Source organism: Drosophila virilis, chromosome 2, assembly GCF_030788295.1.
Source record: "Drosophila virilis strain 15010-1051.87 chromosome 2, Dvir_AGI_RSII-ME, whole genome shotgun sequence".
Taxonomy (NCBI): Eukaryota; Metazoa; Arthropoda; class Insecta; order Diptera; family Drosophilidae; genus Drosophila; species Drosophila virilis.
Genome location: NC_091544.1, coordinates 21,549,896 through 21,568,371, shown reverse-complemented (window position 1 = coordinate 21,568,371; position 18,476 = coordinate 21,549,896). Strand labels below are relative to the sequence as shown.

Below are 18,476 nucleotides of genomic sequence, written 5' to 3'. Positions count from 1 at the left end.
ACAATATATGCTAATCGCTTGTGCCCCTACCCCCCCCCCCCCCTTCCATTCCAACCACTCACTTCTTTTACACAACCTCTTACTAATTTTTTTTAAGTTTTTAACAATTTGTTTAGCTCTAATTGAAATGTCTTTAATAGTTAAAAACTCGCAACTGTTTGACAAAGTTTTTTCTCGAGTGGGCGTCGTGGGAACTTGCTAAGAAATACCTAATACAAAGTATTATATAAATTTCGACAGAGTAAGCCAGAAAATATGACAACCATATAAGCCATATTTGGGCTATATCGTAGTTACCTTTCATGATGTAAGCCTAATTTCATATGACTTGTGTTCGCTTTTTCTCCTTTTCTTTTCTTTCCTCTTTTTTGTGCATTAATTTGCATTTTGCATTATAGTTAGCGGTAGAAAAAATTACTTATACGACATTCGCGTGTGCGGCACAACAAAGTTTTTTGCCAAAAAGCCGCCGTCCACTTGGCAGACGTTATCGTCCCCACACCCCAGCCATACCCCTACCCCTATTCGCAGCCCGATTACATTCCCAACCCCAGAGCAAACTTCAAGTGCAGCGTTTCGACTATGATGGATTACTTAAATAATTAATTGCAATTAGCTGGCGCCCGACATTGCCCACTTTTGAATAACCATATTTATAAGTCTTGAGTCTTATGTGTCCTCAATAGTACCCTACTTTGAGGCTAACCAATTTTTGAATGAACAACCAGCAAGAAGGATCAACTAACTGTTACTAAATGGCAAAAGGTGTTCCTATTCAAATTTAGTTATCTCTGTGTTGCAGTTACTTTACAATCCTTTGTCAGCTTCGTTAAGAGAATAGCATTTCGTAAGCGCTTCGCATCGTGAGAACAGCTGCAAATGCAGGGTATTCGCGGTCTACTTAACTTGCACTCACTGCATTTTCGGCATACATTTTCTGGTTTTCTGGTTTAGTTGTAGCTTCGCTTAGTCAAATCACTAATGAAAATTTGTCTGCAGCTCAATTGCAGCCTGACGAGGCCTTGCATAATTTCCTAGATAGCGTTTTATGGCGATTTAAAGGCACGGCACGCCCCTAACGCCGGCCTAATGAAAACTGGGCATGAACATGTTACAGTCGATCATTTTAATTAGCTATGTAAATAATTATAAATTTAACAGCCGCCAAAGAGCTAGACAGAACATGTTAATGCTTATTAATCAACTGCAGACTAAGAGTTGTTAGTTAAAAATAGTTTTGGATGGCAGATATGATAGATTGACGGGCATGGATGCAGCGACAGCTGATCCAACGCGGGTTGCACAACCGGAAACCGCAATATTTTCAATGTTTATGGTTTTTATTTGTAGGTTCCTTTATGATATTCCTCGTACCTCAATTTCCTCGTCTAAGAAGCAATAATTACGCTCGTCCCAAACGAAATATCATAACCATCACTTTTTTGACGCTTAATTGGTTGACTCTGTGGTTCTGTGGCTCCGGGCTCTGGGCTCTGGTCTCAGCGCTCTGTGGTTTGCCGCCGCTCTAATCCCTTGACCCTCTCATAGGAATTGTCAAACTTGGACACTCCCATTTTTTCAATATCTAACGCCCCTCTGTGTCGCTGTTGCCGTTGCCTTTTCTGTACTTATTGTGTGTAATTTTCTTGTTGAGAGATTTTCTATGTGAAGGTTGTGCGCTGCGGCAATTGTGGAAAAAACGTTAATACGTAAAACTGCGTCAGTTTTTATTACAATGGCAAATAATTTGCAGTTATGCGCTTAAATTGTGCGACTAACTGACATTGAGCGTGGCTTCAACTAGTGATGGAAAATAATCGTGCCGGGAAAATGCACTGCGTGAGTAAATCGCAAAAGAAATTTAAAATAATGATCAAAGAAATATAAATATATAAATGTTAAATGTTGAAAATACGTCAGAGTAACGCTGTACGAATGATTTCATTTGTACAAAACAGTCCAATCTAAGCTTAAAGGCGCTAAAAAATCAAAACAAATAGATATAATGTATTGATTAATTAATGTAACTTTATAATAAAAAAAAAACTTTTTATGCCTAAACATACGTTTTAGTTAATAACTACCTCAATCACGAGCCCACGTTGGGCGCCATTTCATGACATTGCACTTATTTGCGCACTTGTGGCCGCCGGCCTGTGCACATGCAGCCCACGCCCATCTCTAGCTTGAATCTAAGGTCGTCGGTTGATATGATATAAGTTAGCTTTGGGCCGCTCTGGGAACGGCACAAACTGGACAAGCGGCCCTGGGGCAAGGCCCACGCGGCAGCTAGCTTGTCTGTGATTCGAGCACTGCACTTAAGTTTTGAGCAACGCCTGACAGGCCAATTGACAGGGCCAGACAGGTCCAGACAGGGCTAGACAGAGTCAGGTTTTGGCCCACAAAGTAGAAGTTGTGGGCCGTGGATTGGGCGCGCTATTTTGCACACTAAAAGGTGCTAATTGAACTGAAATCGATTGATTATTCATTGCAACTGCTGCCCAACGGGCCCAGGCGGCAACTATATTAATTTGTAACTTTTGCCCTGGCCGGTGCCATTAAATCGCGACTGTCACTTTAGGCCAACTTGATGACACGCACATGGTACCAGGCATACCACGTACACCTATGTCTGACTTTCTGCCTGTCTGTCTGTCTGCCTGTCTTTCTGTCTGTCTCTACCTCTCAGCGTATCGATAACAGTCGGGACAGCCGGAGCAGTCAGTACTGTCGGGAGACAGTTGGCGGGGGGCCCTGGGTCCTGGGCGCATAAATTGTCTGCTGCCATGTGACGTCAGTCAGTGCCAGTGCCAGTCCATGGGCTGCGGCTGGACAGGATTTTGCAGGAGCCACGAATAAGGATCGCGTGCAAAAATGCAACTGCGGACGTCTCGCGGTGGCACGCAGAACTTTTCGTCGCATTCGCATCAGAATGCAAATAAAACATTTCAAATGCACAACACAAACAGATAGCGATAAAGTGGGCAAAGGGGTTGGGCGGAGGAAGCGGAGAGTACACAGAGTGAGAGTGGGCAGCTGCTTAATATGCCAGCGATACGGGATATTTAACCCATTTAATAAATCCTAAGAAGGAATACCACTGAGATACATGGATAACATTTTATATACGAATTTTTTACTAGAAATTATAGAAAATATTTTAAGAACATCTATCGCCAAAAGATGAGAGGTTTGCATCATCTCTTGTACATACTTACACTCTTTATAGCTATTCCCATAGAGATGAAACCCGATCAACTCGATAACTTACAGAAGCATCTTAAAAAAGTACTTCTTGAATTTCTATTGAGATTCTAGAATTCGACTCAAATTCTTTTTAATAGTTATATGAACTATACTAACTCAGATTTCTTTTGCCCGTTAAAACGATCCGCCAAGCTAATTGCTCCTCTGCTTAGGTTTTCCTGATGCTATTTCAAGTGTTATTATAAACAACTCTTTTGTAACGGTAACTCAAAATGTAGACCTCAAAATTGTTTCGGTTCAAGCATCAATTTCGTATCAATTTCGCCTTATTTTTGGCGAAACAATTTGGTTTTACTTTTACAAAAACCGATACGAAACGTTTGTGGCTGGCAAATTATAGCGAATCGACCAAAAAATATAAGTAAAGAAAACACGGAGCTAGGGGGCTTTGTGGAGTTGGGGGACAGACGCCTTGTGGGCCCCACAGCGCCAGCGAAAACAAGAAAAGAAAAAAAAAACAGCTCTCCATTAAATTCGCATTTAGGCTGTCAATCATTTGCGCTAATTTTTCTCCTGGACTGAGGTCTTAGCCAGCGGCTTGGATGATGTCTGCTGGGTTCCTTTCTTCTCCTGTCGATGGCTTCCAATGAAGATTAATTTCGTTTTTGAAAGCATAGCGCTGAATTTAAGTGGAATTTGGCGCTGTGTGAAAACTAAGCCAACAGTTTCAGAAATCGCCAAGATCAAGACAAGACAATCCTCAAAGGAAGGGTCACAGCCAACGCAACAGAAGAGGGGGCGATCTGATGTTCAGCCACATTTAACATGAACTCAATTTGCCAGCAACTTTAACACTTGTTTCAGTTGTTCTTTCCCCCCTCGTGAGCAGTTGAGGTCAGCGATGCGTCCATTGTCCAATTTGCCGATTGTTATCTGAGTCGCATGCAAATTTATCCGACTAATTTGTTAACAAGTGCGGGTTTTAGTAGTTTATTGCGAAGGTCAGAACAGCTGTTGCCAACAATTGAATGCACTTCTGTTATTGATTATTATCAAATAACGAATAGACAGACGATCTTTTATTAAATAATAAATAATAATCATCCATTCAGCTTAAAGCTGACTCTTAAATGAAATCAATTCAGTTGTTCAGCTACAGTAAGTCCAGTTTCAGTACAGTTCCAGTATAGTTTTCACTTGAATACACAAACTATTTTTTGACGCGTAAAACTAAATTAGATGGTTATCCGATAATTGAATTTTATTTTTTAATTATGCTTAAATTTTCATGGTCAAAACTTCATTAAAAAATGTGTTTTAAAAACCAGAAACAAAATGTATTCAAAAAACCTTCATCCATGGCTTAAAGGTGCAAAATGTTTATTCCTTTGTCTCTCAGATCTCTTAGAATATTTAGAAACAGAACCCGCTCTAAAAAATAACTATCAGGACAAGCATCCATTGCAACGACAGACGGAAAGAGGGGAGGTAAAAAAGCTGCGATATCGAAAGAGAAATAGAGAGAGAGAGAGAGAGAGCGAGCGAGAAAGGAAGCGCATTGCCGGCAAACCAATCAACATGGGAAAAGAGCCACAACAGCAGCCGTCGAAGCATCAATCAAATCAATTATTATCGACAATGGGAGAGTTCGTGGAAATTATATAGAGGCTGATGCTGAAGCTGATGCCGGAGTTGAAGTCGAAGCTGGAGCTGAACCGTTTTGGCCGCCATTAATAAGCAGCTTTGGCGGCGCATTTGTTATTTGATTGGTAAATTGAGCTGCGGCGGGGCAGAGTCGAAAGCAATTGTCTTGGGTCTGGGCCCGGAATGTAAATGGCTTCAATAGGTAGCCAAAATGGCGACTGGTGTCACGACAAAAACACGAAAACAAAATTGAAGCCAAATTACAGGGCACACGCGGCAGCTGCCGCAGCTTTGGGCAGGGACAGAGGCTTAGACAAGCGGGCAGAGGGCGAGGAAGAGATCTCATCAAGTGGCAACTGCAGGCACAGGCCACACCTCAAGTGCGATCTTATCCCAGTTGTGTGAAACCATGAAAACTGTCGCGGCAAATCCAAACAAACAGTTCATCAAAAGCTGCGACAATTAAGCAATAAAATAAAATGAAATTCAAATGAAAAATGTGGAAAAAAAATATATAGAAAAAAAAACAAGTATAAACGTTGAATCGTAGATGAGCGGCTTCAACCGACTGCGCAATGCGCTGTTCGCAGTGTAATTTCCAGTCAAATCAGTCAAAAAGCCTGCGGACTCTTAAACTGTAAACACAGGCCAGTGGCCCTTAAACTGTGACTATGGCAAAACAAGTTAAGTGAACTGGGAGTGGGACAATCTCTAAAGGAGGGCATCAGCAGTTTAGCTGCCCAGCATCAGCAGTTTAGACTGCCATAGCAAAAACTAATATGCTCAATTTCTGATTGCGAAGAGAGTATATTAGGAATCGTCCATAAGCGCCAGGCCGCCCATGCGGGGTCTACAGAGGGGGGTTCATTATAAAAGAAAAGAAGCCGCCGCTGATGAGCTTCGTTGCAACTGCGGAAAGATAAATTGACGCGTTGATGTAGGCAAATGCACAAAGATACTCTGATACTCTGTGTCTCTCTCTCTCTCTCTCACACTCACTAAGTCGCCATCTCTTTCTCAATATTACTGCGGCGGCGACATAAATCATTGTGATTGACAGCTGCTGGGAGGAGGTTGAGTCCAAGGCTTCGAGCAAGCTGCTTTTGAGGCGGTAGCTTCCACTACCCGCAACTAAACTCATTTAAATTCCACTTTCAATTGTCCAAAACATAGGAAACGTGCCAGAGCCGCATGTTGAATATTAAATACCCTGAACTTACCAAAACGTAGAAGAAACCATAAAATACTATAAGATACGTAATGCAAGGACGGCTGTGAAAGACTGCGATATTTCAGATCAGCAGGCACTGAAGGTAGCTACATCAGAGAAAAAGAATTTTTAGCAAACGCAACCAACAAAAAATAAGAATAATGCAATTTTCAGATTCGCCGAAACTTCAAATATCTGATAGAACAATCTGATGTTGACCAACATTCAGTCATTGATGACTGTACTTAATTTCATTGATAAACTGATATATTAGACAGAGTTGAAATATGTTTGAATAGAGTTAAACATAACAACATTCTGCATGATTGTCTCGCCAAGCTCTGAACAAGTGTGTAACATGTTTCATAGGAATTCCTGATAGTCCTCTGTTAGGGTATTCAGAAGAACTTTTCTCGCGCTAATTACAGGGTGCCACAGCGTCAAGCTGGACACACAGATCAATCATATAACGGGAATACGATGTACTCCTCCACCATTTGGTCAGTTTGGCTAATTGAAACAAATGCGCAGCTGTTTGGGCTCCGAAATTATTTCATCAACTCATAAGTTTTTCAAAAAATGTGAGACAATTATGTGAAAGAGCCGAAAACTTGAACAAATTGTGAATAATTTTTGTGTTGTCTCATCAATATAAATAAAATATTTATTAACAATTTGTTAAGAGCCATAAATCGCACACACAGCAGCCGCAACTTGGCCTGGTCAGCGAAGTCTCTTTTGGGGTTATGCTGGGTCCCACAACAGGACACACTGGCTATGCCATACCGGAGCGAACCCTCTGGGACCGCCTGTGGTGCGGGCGGCGGCGGGTTGGGCCATATTAATTGTGAGCTTGTTCAGCAAGCTCTCGCTCGGCCCGGCCTGGTTTGACTGGCTGACTGGCTGGCTGGCTGGTTGGCTGCTTGGGCCCGTGTGTTGGCTGGTGTCTGACCAAATTGCTGCTATTTATGTTGGTAACTACCGTATAAACTTGGCAGCAACAACAAAGACTGCATGCAAAAGAGCCAACAGAGCAACAACACACGGCAAACGCTGAAATCAATATGTTGGCTAATAAATTGTCCCAGAATATTCATTAAATTAAAAAGTAACAAAAAACGTATTGCAAGTTCCTTCAGTAACAGGAGCGGTTCGCGGGCAGACAGCAGGCGCATTTGGGCGGAGCAACAGGTGGCAACAAGTGACAAAGGATATTAAGTTAAAAACCAAAGAAAGAAAAACAAAAAAATTCCAATGATGACAACATAAACAATATCTGATTATAGGAATTTTCTATGACAACTATACACAATTATACATTACAATTTAGGTATTTATATAAGCACACATTATAATGCACTTGAATATTTTAAAAATTCTGTAATGTGAAAATTGGAAATAAATGTAATTCAAAAGCTATGTACACCTGGCACCTGCACCAAAAAATGAAACATTCTGTATCAAATTTGAATGAATAAGAGCTTTTGCATGCCTTACATGCGAGCCCAACATAACTCCCACCCGCACTCCGCTCCTGTGCGCTCAGCGCGCGAAAATTTATTTTTAATTACGCAGCCCAAAACATGGCACAAACAGCGGCCACAACATTCTGATGCCGATGCTGATGCTGATGCTAATGCCGATGCTGATGCAAATGCTGATGCTGCTGATATTCTGCTGGAATTGCCCAATCCCTATGCCGCAATCTCCAAGCGCAGCTCAGAGCAAGCGCGGCTGGAGATGCGGCGACTGGCGCTTCATACACTGTGGGCGCAGCGGAATGCGGCACAGAGGAGACTGCAGGCGGGAGGCTGCTGGCTCCTTCGACCGACTGTGGCTGGGCAAAATTATGACATGAACATGAACGAAGTCCACATAATGATGTTATACAATACGCCATCTTAGCGTAAACAAGGATAAAAGCCGCGCCAGAGACGCGACTCCACAACTGGACAACTGGCGACGACTGGCGCTTCGACTGGGACTTTGGGGCACATCTCAGACATGTGTAGAGCCCGTGCTGTTACCAGGCTACAGTGTACTTGTTGTTGCTGCCGCCGCCGTTCTTGTTGTTGTTGTTGTTTTTGTTGTTGTTGTTACCCGGGAGCTGTTGGCACTGCAACACGCCGCTGCGGGAACTTTGACATGGGGCAAGCAGATCGCTGCGACATTTCGATGCTGTGAAAATTTGTTTTGCGTAGACCCACTAAAATTTATGATTTGCCTGGCAAAAATGTGTCGATGAGTTGCTGATTTATGTGGCAATCGAGCAGGTGGGTAGATGGCTGAGCGTGGAGTGGGGGGTCGGGCACCTGACTGGATGCCCAGCACATATTGTGGAATGTGGCATGTAACCCACTTACCCCAAGAGAGTTTCCACTTTAATGACATAGAAACTGAAAGTCAATAAAGAGCTGTGCGTGTGTGCGTGTGTGCGTGTGTGTGGGTGTCTACCAGGTAAACAGTTATGGAGTCAGACGTAATGCCGAGTTCTTGGCTGCCATTAGGCTAAATATAGCAATTACAAGCCAATTGCAATGAAAATGCCATTGAAAATGCATTCAATGCAGATGCAGGGGTGTGGAGGAAAGGGGCGTTGGAGTGGGGGAGTGTAGGTGAAGGGCACACGCACATGAATATGCATGTGTATGGCCAACTGATGTGTGTGTGTGTGTGAGTGCATTTGCAACAAACAAGCAAAGGGGGGAAAACTACAACAACATTTTTGCATTTTGTGTTGTCATTTTCAAAATCAACGCAATAAAACGTTCAGAGCGGAGGTAGTGGGGGCAAGCGAGGGCGCAAGAGGCCAATGACAATGCAACCTTCACATGGAAAATCGTTGATTAGGAAAATTATGGAGGCACGAGAACAAATGATAATGCGATATTAATACATATGTAAAATAGAAGAAAGATAAGGGGGGGAACGAGTGAAAAGAGAGTGCACCATTTCCTAAACAAGAAGGATTCTAAAAAATGTATAAACAAAATACAATTTTGAAAATGAAAAGTAACTTTAAGGCTTCCAGAATGATCAGAAAAATTATAACATTAACAAATTGATTTGTTTAAAAAAATTAATAAAATAAAATTGGGTTATTCTAAAATAACGAACATAGTTTAGCGATGTTGAAACTGAGCTTTGTTATTTTTAAACACATTATTACAAATAAAATAAATTATTAATTGGAGATGTCGCTGATATTTGATCACATTTTTAGAACTATAATCATTATTAAAATTCATTAATCATTATTTTAACAATTAAGATATAAAAAACTAATATTATACCTTTTTATTGCTTATTATTTTTTGCAATATTATATTGTATAGAAAATATGGGCGTAACGCAATATCGATCCATATGAACTATTGCCTACATTGGATATGAATATAGACTTTTTGCTGATCGATTTAACTTAATAAGATAAAAATAAAGTTATAATTAAATATAAAAATGTAGCTTTTTAATAATTTCATGAAATTTTAATTAACGTATTTTAATATATCAAAAAAGTTGAATTTTCAATATGTAAAAATTTGTGAAAAACAAAAACTCATTGATTCAGACAAAATGTTAATAAAAAGGTAAAAAATAAGAGCCAACTACGTAAGCACATACAGATGTGATTACACAGAACATACATATTCACAATTCACACAGTAGTATTTGGGTTCACAGTGGCTATGACGACAACTGGAGTGCCACTGTCCAGCAACAAACTGGAAATGGAACTGTAGCCAGTAGCAGCGACAGTAAATTTTAACTCACAAAAATTGCACTCAAACTCAAAGGCGGCGAGTGAGCAATGCGAGTGGCTGCTGCAACTGGCCACTGGAATATGGGAGGAGACACTCACAAGCACACATACACACACACTCGCATAGCTAAGGCGACAGCCGAATGAATCTCAGCCACAGCGGGCAGCAGTAAAAAAAAAAAAAAAACAACAAAGGCAAAGCGTAGCCCAGAGCAACAACAATAACAACAACAACAACGATAAAGCAACCACAAAAATTTATGAAACACAAAAGTGGAGGAAAAGAAGTTGAAAATGTTGCCCAGGCAATGGCGACGACTCTGATTTGCGCTGTGTAGTCGTAGTCGATTGTTGAGAGAGGGAGAGCGGAGTGGAGAGTGGAGAGTGGATGCAAGAGAGTTATGACGACAGGGCGAACAGACAAGCGCAAAGAAGATGGCGATTGGCTTCGGGCGTAAACAGGATAATAAATAATTGCCGCTGCGAACACTGGCAACATAATTTTGTGCGGCCAGTGTGACCCCCCACACCACTCTCCAACCTTGTCGATGGCCTATTGTTGAGATGCTGTTGCACATGTTCTCACTGGACACATGCACTTGCAACATGTGTTGGACTCGCCTGGATGCAAAAGTTAATCTCCGGCTAAGCAGCGGATGAGGCAACGCCCTCTAGACAATTGGCCAAACAATTGACATTGACATTGATGCGCCGCACACAGCTGTCCGAGTTGTTGGTACCTGGCAAAATTTGTGCCCACTTTAAGGCTTAGGCAAGGTCAAGCGAAAGTGCCGAGCAACTGTGATAGAGGAAGTGCATCAGCAACTGCATCAGCAACTGCAACTGCAACTGCAACTGCTGAGAACAGATCTCAATATCCCATTCTTTAGTTGCGTGTCGCAAGTAATTACCTGCACGATTCCAACGATTCCAATCGATTGATCTGCCAGCCAGCATTTGATCGTGACATTTGATGGACATTTGCCGCCGCTGCCGTTTTGGAGAACATGGCAGCCAGCACTGGAAGCCTTTGCCATTGTAACGTTGATTTGTTGTAGAGAATGGGTTGGCAATTGCTTTAGCTACTGGCCTCGCGCACTAATCAAATAGTAGTTGCAGCAGTCAGTCACTCATTCATTAGAATCTCAATCTACACAGCTGACAGCTCTACAAATTGTTATTGACAAAGCAATTGTTAAATCAGAAGCGATTTTATGTTTAAATGAGACAATTTGTTGCGTACATATGTATGCAGTAAAGGCATTTGCACATAAGACTATTACTCGGTCGTGCTCCAATTTATTTTTTAAAATATTCCAGAAAGGGGCTACGAATGCAACAATAAATGGTCGGTGGTTTGGTTCACGCTGCCGCACATCCTTAATGCCAGAGTAGGGTTTGAACTTTGTAACATTTTTCTATATTACAGAATGTGCATATTTCCATACACAAGATTTGGTAGAAAGGTGGCAGACGTTTCTATAAGCAATTCACTAAAAGCACAAAAAGACTACAGATTGGGTTAGAGTAAGGCCAGAGAATAAAAAGAGATAGAGAGAGAGAGAGAGAGAGAAAGTACATGACATTAATTAGAGTGAGAATGTGATACTTACATATAATCAAAGCAAACCCTTTAAATGAAGGACATTTCATTTTAAGTGTGCAGAGCCGTGGAGGGAATTATGAAATATGCTTGCATGTACATGTATATATATTCACTCATGAACACTGATCAAAATATGCACTTCCTCCTGACTGAATAACTGAAAGTTGACCAACGCACAGCTCAAACCGTAAGAGCTACTGAAGCTTCCATTCTATTTGAAAGTGGGACGGCTTTAGACAATTTGAACCGCAAGATAGGAAAAATGTTGGTCAAAGTTTGTATGAGAAACATCAAAACCAGCATAACCATATATTTATACTTAACACGGTTGCCATAACAGATCTATATGGTTTCAGATGTCTGGGCGTCGGGCAAAAAACTCGGAAGAGTTTTCAGCAGCCATGTTATATTATTAGATATTTGATTTTTTTGTTATTCATATACTTATACTAGGTAAAGTAGTTGGCTAAGCGTCGTCACACTGGAAACCATATAAGGCGTTGCAGACAGACGGAATTCAGCAGAAAATCATTTTACAACAACTGATGTGTGTTTTTTAGCAAAGTCAAACAGAGGTGTTTTGCTCTATGCCATTGTAAGAGTGTACTTTTTTTATAGGTGCAACGGGGACGTTGAAAGAGAACGAGGTAAGATATATTGCAGATATTTAATGCATTTTCGACATTTGACCCGGCGAGGACATGTAATTTGTTTTTTATATGTTACATATAAAAATTGATGGGAATACGCGAAACAGGTTGGACGGTAAACCGAATACGAAAAGAAACATATAAGCTAATATAATACTAACAGATGTTACCTGGCTTACCCGTGCCAAGTTTTATGCTAACGATTTTAGATGTTATTTTTTCACCCTGTTTCTGTTCGTGGAAAGTTTTGAATGTAGGGCTTTGAAAATAAGTTTGAAACAAATCGTAAAAATCTTAAAAGTTCGCCCGAAAACTCTTTGATCGCATTTTCTTGAATTTTACAAAAAGTGAGAAACTTCTTTTGAATTCATAAAGATTCTTAGAAATTTGAGCCTGAAACATCACCCTCTAAATCTTTGACCCCTATTTCTACCGAGGAGGATGGATTTACCAAAAACCATGAAACACAATATAATTTTATATTCTTTAGAAATGAGCGAAGTTAATCGGAACAAAATATTTTCATATAAACGCTTTTTTGCAATGTTTTCACACTGATTGATGAAATTGGGCTAACTACAATAATAATTTCAGCTATTACTTAGTCAGAACAAACAGTTTTACATATTTGGATAATAAATCAGTAATTTAAAGTAATGGATCCGAAATAATAGATAATTCCTAAATACATTTTAAAGTCCACATGATGAGATAATAAAATGACTATAAACTGACCAGAACTCTAAAAGCTTCTTCAAAAGCTCAGTTGACGTATTAAAACGTGAGAACTGTATGAGAATAAATGAACAACAACAAACACAACGCCTAAAAGCTTTTACATTAGGCACTGATCATTGGCGCTGAAAAGTTTAATTAACACTTTGCCAACACACGCAAATAGAAATGCTTGAGTTTATTTATAAATAAAATATATAATAGTGCACGTTTATATACACATATGTGTCAAAAAATAACTGACTTTTTTCCCGCAAGCAGAAAAATGATTTATGCCTAAATGCCAGTTAATGCATAAATTTTAAGTTTAATAAAAATCTGTACGAAAGTGCTAACATATACATACTATTACAAAAATACAAGCCTCCTAGAAATAACAAATATCTCTCAAGCTCTGTGATCCCTAATAACCCATTAAGGATTCACTAATCTTGAATCTTTCATTTTAATCTACCAAAATATTTAAACGAGATTATAAATGTGCTAATAATACAAGAATAACTTGCACACTAGTAAAAACATATTTATATCTTAATAAAAAACAATAAACAAACAAATTAAATATAAAAAAAACGTTGAACGAGTGCCTGCACTTTCGTACAAGCACTAGGCCCCGGCGAGATTCGAACTCACGATCTCCTGTTTACTAGACAGGCGCTTTAACCAACTAAGCCACGGCGCCGACATATGCTTCGCGCGCACATGCCCAGACTTGAAGATCGAATGTTTCAAAAACTATTCTAAAGAACTAAATATTCAATTGGGCTAATGTAAAATCAATCAATTTGACATAATTAAGAGATAACGCTACGAATACATTATTATTATTGGGAGATAATGAAAATTGCTTGATGTTAAAGTAATACAAGATGTTCGGAGAATTCTAAACATCGAAGCAAAAAACTGGCAGTTAGATAAGTCTTGAGTAACTATGAAGAGTGGACTCTCTACAATTTATGATGTGTGTATGTGTCTGTTTTTGTGTGTGTGTGTGTGCAGTTGTGCAAAGTAATAATTTTGATATTTGGCTCAAGCTGCAATTTCTCGCCATGTTTTGCATATTATCAGCTAATTTCGCCTTTCAGATAAGCCGCACAACCTCGTTGCCTTGCCATGAGTGTAATTTATGCCTCGCCATTGCTGCCTTCGGTTGCTAGCTAATACCCTGTAGCCACTTAACAGCTGGAAATGGAGCATAGTCGAGTTGTGTACTTGTATGATAGAGGCAAAATGATTATTAGTATTAGTAAATATAAATATTATTAGAAGTATTTTCGCAGGTATATGCCCGTTGAATCGTGTTAATATCATTCAAAGTTGGCCCATTTTCCTTTTTAAATTATAAATTTCATGAATTTGACAAGTATGCCATCTTGTTTTTTGCTTACTTTAACGAAAGCCTTTTTATCATCCAAATATTTAATTAATCCAGCATATTTTAAATTGAATTTGTTTCAAATAAACACTAAATTGATTTCGCCTGACCTACTTACAGGGTATTTGCTGGTCAGGCGCTTTCAGCTACAACACTTTTACTAGTTTGTGAGATTGTTGCTGTTCTTTTGCTACAAATATTTATGCAAATTGCACTTAGTTGTTGCTGTTGCTGCTGTTGTTGCCATATTTTTTATTGTCGTTGTTTTTATGCACATTTTCAAATATAATTACGAGTGCTTTTCTGGCATTTCATTTGAAGTTGAAGAGTTTGCGCTTGCGATTTAATCGCATTTAATTGCCACGGCTCGCGGGCTAAGCCGCATAGCGGATTATTACACGATACCTAGAGTGGGGCGAAGGACGAGGGGTGAGGTGCGAGGAGGGTATGGGTGTGGCAGCTGCAGCACGTTGCAAGTTAATTGCATCCAATGCCAAAGCAGGTACAAAAGTCGTGCGTCCTTCGCGGCACCCCAAAAGATTTTTCCGCATAAAAAAGTTTTTAATGCAGCTCGCGACGATGCAACTGCGGCTTGCACCTGCCCCATTTGGCAGCATGTCCTTTATCCCCTGCTCAATGCATGCACTTTTATGACGTGTGGCATGTGCCCCAGGTCTTGAAACAGGACTAGGACATATTTGCGCTACGAATGGATCGGTTCGACTGGCTCGCGACTTTATCTCTGGTACGCCAAAAAATTAATGACGTTATTTTCGCATTAGGAAGCAGCCATGACACGAGCACTCACGAGCATTTTACCTAATTGCCCGTAATTATGGTATTCAATTTTAGTCTGGGGCATTCTGAGTCCCCACTCCAAGAGGCAGCCCTATTCGAACAGGGCCGCGATTAACAATGTCCGATATGCGCGGGGTCTTTGGCTCAACTTGCAATTTTAGGAACGATTATGCTAATTGTGCGTGGCACCACCGACAGCGAGGGGGTAGACCGTCAACGGGAGATAGCTGCCACGATAGCCACGATAGGGGTAGTCCATGCTTTACGATGCAACGCAAACAGTTTGTCATCTTAAATTATATTTTTCGTGCTCGCGCACGGGCGCGTGCTAGAGATGGTAAATGCGAAATGTCACTAAAAACACGACCAAAGCTGACGATACCATATTTTGGTAAAAACAAAACTTAAATCACAAACAGCAATCTTCGGGTACTTTAATAGAAATTGCTTACGATATAAACTATATAAAACATGAATGTATATATTTGAAAAATAGACGTTGGTGACAATTTTACTAATAGTTTGAGGTTTGAGATAGTTAACTTGATTTATTGAAGGTGATCTTCAATGCTTTATAAAACATGCCAATATATATATATCATTTAGATCGCATTTAATTTATATGCGGGCAACTGCCACATTTTCGGCACGCGTCCATCTCCAATGGGAACTGGAGTTAACCCAAAGGTACGTTCCCCATAGAAACCATCTCAATTTAGTGCAATTAATGCAACAAATTTGTGTATTTTACATTGAAGGCTGTTCTCGGTTTTTGTTTTTGGCAAGTAGCAACAGCAATTTGCATAACGAATTGCACAGCACAAGCACAAGAACAACAACTAGAAAATATAGTGTATAATAAATATTTAAATTTTATAGAGTTTCCCCTGCCCGCTTCGCAAGACATCCCCGAAAGCGTTAAATTTACGACAGGTTGGCTGGAAAAACGCTCGACATTTATAGGCAACATGGCGTCGCCAGCGGATTGGTGCAGCTCACAGAAAAAAGCTAAAAGAAAGCCCTAACCCAAGACCCCAGCTTGCCACACCCCTCCCCCCGCCTCCCCCCTCCGAGGAACCACGGCCATTTCGCATGCGCGCGCATTTAAATGCACTTCCGTTTCTTTTTTTTTTTGCAAATTATTGCTTATGTGTTTGTGTATGTGTGTGTGTGTGAGTGTGTGTGTGTCTTGTGGTGTGTGTGAGAGTTAAGGGACGTCTAGAGTTTTTGCTCGTTTACCTTGTTGCAGCGCTTGCCATAAATTCATAACTTTGTGGAAAATCATAAAAACTGAATTTATGGCTTAATTATATATACATATATATATATATATATATATACATATATATATATGAATGTGTATATAATATATATAGAAGACTTAGAGTTTTGGCCACAGCCACAGCCAGAGCCGCAGCCGCATTTCTTGTGCCTCATTTCACGCTGATGATTAAGTGTCGCACACTCACACTCACAGCCAACACTCAAACACTCAAACACCCATTCACTCATTCACTTATTCACTGTCGACTCGGTCTGAACTTTTCGCCTGCATTTATGCTTAAATGCGCTGCAATTGTTCCTAAAATGCAGCCACTGCACGCGATGATGGAAAACTTGAACGATTTTCATTTCTTTTTTCTTTATATACCCTACAGTCAAAGAACTCGTAGATGGGAGGTAAAATGCTAATACTGTGGCTGTACAAGGTAGCTTCGAATTTATAAAGCATACTTATTCGTGAGCAGATTATTCAGACGATTCTATCTAGCTGTATCTTTCTATCTACCCCTATATCAATCTATCTGTCCAAGTCAAGAGGAATTAGAACTCTAAATTTTGGATAATGCACTTTTGTACATGAGTATACGAATCAGAAAGTGGGTTATGTTAAGTGTGCGTTATGTATAGGGTATTGCTTAGTCGAGCCGACCTGTCTGTCTATGAAATTTTAGCCAATTTTTTATTCGCTCTTTTGTGGTGCATAGCTTGCAATTACGAGCTGCATTTGCCGCTGATTATTACTATTTCTTGTTGTATGAAAATAACTTTTATTTGCAGCATTTTTTATTGATTATTTATTCAAAAGTTTTTCTTTTTAAGAATTAGGTTAAGAAGCGTCCAACGCAGCATTTCCCACGTTGCGAAGACCAAAAAGATGCTATCCGAGAAGTTGCTGCTGCTTGGTTTGTTTTGCTTTGAGGGATCTGCACACATACACTAACACTAACACTAACACACACACACACACAGGTGTGTAGCTGTGTGTTACCAGGCACCTGGCCAGACAGCTTGTCTATAAAAGCCAGCCTTAGAGCAAACCCTGGTCAAAGAATTTCTTGCATAAAGCCAATTAAATTAAGAAATCTGATGCAGTGCCAATGATTTTTTTGTCTTTCTTCTGCTTGCGTTTCTCTTTTAATACTCTGTTCGCGAAGTGGAAGAGGTTTGTTGGGTTTTTACAATACAATTACAGTTTATACCTTCCACAGCAACCAATTCTGACGGGTGAGCTCCTTATAAGATCGAAAGAAGAATATTAAGTCCGCAATTTGAGTTTCCGAAACGACACAGTTTGAGAGTCAGTGCTTAGCGATTACAGTTTCAGAGTCCACAGAACACTAGCAGACGCTGTTAAACAGATTTCAGCTGTTTGCAGACTGCTTACAGAGTATGGCGCAGTCGGTTGCAATCGACCTGTTTCAGTTTTCCTCAAGCTAAGAAGAGGCAACAAGAACGTGAATCACAACGCGAATGCAGCCACAGCAATTGGTATTTTACAACAAACAGCGCTCGCGTCCAGCTTATTTAACATAAATCGAATGGCTACTGAAATACACGTCCTCCAGCCTGGGCTTATCTTCAGTCGAGGACACTGTTCGGGGTCCAGTCCAGAGTCTGCTGTCTTCTGGCAATTTTCATTGAGTAAAGCGAGGAGACGACCTTTACAAGAATTGCCAGAGACGAAGTCAGAGCCAGAGTTGGAGACAAATCACGACCCGTAAACAAGGCAGAGGGCAACTGTCAGAGACCAACAAACATATCTGCACATGTACTCAGCGGGGGCGGGTGTCGTCAGTTTCACACCTCAAAAGCCAAAAGCTGACCCAACTAATAAGCCAGGCAACTGCAGCTAACAGTGAAGACCCCACGACAACAACAGCAACAACAACAACAACAACAACAACTAAGACAACAACAACTTGGCATAATAAATAAAAGCCAAGTAGCTGCCTTAGAGTCTGCCTCTGTAGCTGGCCAAGTCTTTGTTGATGTTGCCAACCACGTTTATGCGTTAACTTAACACAATCAACAAATAACTCGACTTTCTAAGCTTATAGCAATAGAACAGAATTTAAAGAATCTGTGATTATGTTATTGAAATGGCATAAATTCCACTAGAATTCCTGAATCATTCATTCATGCAAAATCATGCACAATATCTAAGCTATAAAGTCCAATTGGATTATTTTTTATTATTGGCATAA

At 40.2% G+C, this 18,476-nt stretch overlaps 1 protein-coding gene and 1 non-coding gene across 2 annotated transcripts in view; both read right to left on the bottom strand.

Annotated features, from left to right (window-relative positions):
* Window positions 1–18,476, bottom strand: part of ss (spineless) — a 108,264-nt gene that overhangs the window by 83,858 nt on the left and 5,930 nt on the right. The window lies entirely within an intron of this gene.
* TRNAT-AGU (transfer RNA threonine (anticodon AGU)) lies at window positions 13,424–13,497 on the bottom strand. The gene has a single exon. It is a non-coding gene; the product is annotated as a tRNA-Thr (tRNA).